The sequence below is a fragment of the Melospiza melodia genome, unplaced genomic scaffold (assembly GCF_035770615.1).
Source record: "Melospiza melodia melodia isolate bMelMel2 unplaced genomic scaffold, bMelMel2.pri scaffold_45, whole genome shotgun sequence".
Lineage (NCBI taxonomy): Eukaryota > Metazoa > Chordata > Aves > Passeriformes > Passerellidae > Melospiza > Melospiza melodia.
Window position 1 is genome coordinate 3,702,493 of NW_026948772.1, and position 3,109 is coordinate 3,705,601.

Here is a 3,109-nt window from a genome sequence, read left to right on the forward strand (position 1 = left end):
AGCCAGAAACAATGCCTTGTCCTGGAGCCTTTGGCAGAAGGTGCCTGGGGAGACTCGAGGTTGACCACTGGGATTTTGGAGTCGTAGCTACAGAGGCTCTGAAGCCAACTACACTCCCACAGAGAAGGAAATCTTGGCTGCCTATGAAGGAGTCCAGGCTGCCTCAGAGGTAATAGGCACTGAAGCACAACTCCTCCTGGCACCCCGACTACCGGTGCTGGGATGGATGTTCAAAGGCAAGGTTCCTTCCACTCACCATGCCACCAGTGCTACATGGAGCAAATGGATTGCTGTTATCACACAGCGTGCCCATATAGGTAAACTGATTTGTGCTAGTATTTTTGAGGTACTTACAAATTGGCCTGAAGGTGAACATTTTGGTGTCACAGATGGAGAACAAGAACCAGTGACACAGGCAGAAGAAGCTCCTCCATATAACCAACTGCCACCAGAGGAAACAGGCTACACTCTTTTACTGATGGTTCCTGTCGCATCGTAGGGATGAACCGGAAATGGAAAGCAGCCGTATGGAGCCCCACATGACAGGTTGCACAAGCTACTGAAGGAGAAGGTGGATCAAGCAAACTTGCTGAACTCAAAGCTGTTCAACTGGCCCTGGACATTGCTGAGAGAGAGAAGTGGCCAAAGCTCTACCTCTACACTGATTCATGGATGGTAGCCAATGCTCTGTGGGGATGGCTGGAGAGGTGGAAAAAGGCTAACTGGCAACATAGAGGAAAACCAGTTTGGGCTGCTGAAGAGTGGAAAGACATCACTACCTGGGTAGGGAGGCTACCTGTGAAAGTCCGCCATGTAGATGCCCATGTACCCAAGAGTAGGGCCAATGAGGAGCACCAAAACAATGAGCAGGTAGACCAAGCTGCAAAGATAGGGGTGTCCAAAATAGACTTAGATTGGGAACATAAGGGGGAGTTATTCCTAGCTCGATGGGCCCATGATGCCTCAGGCCACCAGGGCAGAGATGCCACCTATAAGTGGGCACGAGACCGAGGGGTGGATCTAACCATGGACAGTATTGCTTAGGTTATCCATGACTGTGAGACGTGTGCTGCCATCAAGCAGGCCAAGCGAGTGAAGCCCCTCTGGTATGGTGGGCGGTGGTCCAAGTACAAGTATGGGGAGGCCTGGCAGATTGACTCCATCACACTGCCCCAGACACGCCAGGGCAAGCGCTACGTGCTGACCATGGTGGAAGCCACCATTGGATGGTTGGAAACCTACTCTGTGTCTCATGCTACAGCCCCGAAAACCATCCTGGGCCTTGAAAAGCAAAGACATGGCACCCCTGAGAGGATCGAGTCAGACGACAGGACTCATTTCAAGAACAGCCTTATCAACACCTGGGCTAGGGAACATGGCATTGAGTGTGTGTACCATATCCCCTACCATGCACCAGCTGCAGGAAAAGTGGAGAGGTACAATGGACTACTAAAAACCCAGTTGAAAGCTTTGGGTGGGGATCTTTCAAAAATTGGGAGCAGCATTTAGCAACGGCCACCTGCTTAGTCAACACCCAAGGTTCCACCAACCGAGCAGGTCCTGCCCAGTCTGAGTCCCTGAATGTAATAGAAGGAGACAAAGTCCCAGTGGTACATATCAGAGGTTTGTTAGGGAAGACTGTGTAGATCAATTCTGCTTCGAGTACAGAAAAACTGATTCTTGGGGTTGTCTTTGCTCAGGGACCAGGTTGCACGTGGTGGATAATGCAAAGAGATGGAACAACACGATGTTGTTGCTCAGGGAGATCTGATTGTGGGGTAAGAATTATATGCAATATCACTGTTCATTGGATGTTACTACCATTGTCTGTACATTAAACCATACAGACATGAGATAGAGGGAAATGTGTAAGTCTTGAAGGTCTGGGCAAGTGGAAGATGGAGAAGGAAATTTGTAAGTGTTGAAGGTCTGAGCAAGTGATAGATGGAGCTTTAAGTGACTAAAGTGAAAAGGGGGAATCCTGCAGCTCTGTAATAGAGGGCCTGGATTCAGTGGTCCAGTGTGGGGATGTGATGAAGGCATGATGTGTATTGCTTGTAATTTTGGAGAAACAGATGGAAATATGAATAATGCATGATGTGTTGTAGTATGTTGATGATATGGGGATAAGGGGTGGAATGTCCTGGGGTGACGTTATGATGCTTGTATCCCCATTCATCTGTTCTGTGCCTTTAAGACCGGCTCTGAAGAGTGGAAGTTTTGTTTGGGTTTCTCTTAACAGGGACACAGAGACGAGCAGTACATAGGGCTGTTTTTTGCTTCTTGCTTTCAGCTTGCTGCTTTGCTTGCTCTCTTTTCTGCTCTCGCTCCTGCTCTGCTTTGGCCTCTGCTTATTAGCTAGTTTAGCTAAACAGTCCAAATTCCTTCCTGGACTGTTTCTCCTCTCCTGTTTCTGTGACCATCTCGAACCTGCTCCGGACTGGGACCCGGGAACACTGAAGGTTTGGCTGCAGCAGCTGCCCCAGCGCCGGAGGGACTGAGAACAGAGCAGCCACCCCCGGAAGAGACTTTCTGATTTTGTCATCTTTCTCAGAGCGGTGTCATCTGGTATTGTTCATTTTGTGTGCTGGGGGGTGCTGTGCTTGAAATAAACAGGTTCTTTCCACCTCTCTCCAAGGATTTTTTCCCTTTTTTCCCGAACTGTTTGGTGGGGAGGGGCTGTGTGGGTTTTGATTTCTGGAGGGGCCCCCTTTGCAGATTCTTTAACAAATTTGCCCTAAACCAGGACAGTCCCCAAGGTCCCCAACATCCCCAGTGCCCCCAAGGTCCCCAGTGCCCCAACATCTCCAGTGCCTCCAATGTCCCCAAGGTCCCCAAGGTCCCATCACCCCAACATCTCCAGTGTCCCCAAGGTTCTCCAAAGTCCCCAAGGTCCCCATCACCCCAACATCTCCAATGTCCCCAATGTCCCATCACCCCAACATCTCCAAGGTCCCCAACATCTCCAATGTCCCCAATGTTCCATCACCCCAACATCTCCAAGGTCCCCAATGTCCCCAACGGCCCCAACACCCTCCATGTTCGCAAGGTCCCCAAGGTCTCCAAGGTCCCAAACATCTCCAGTGTGCCCAAGGTGCCCATCATCCCA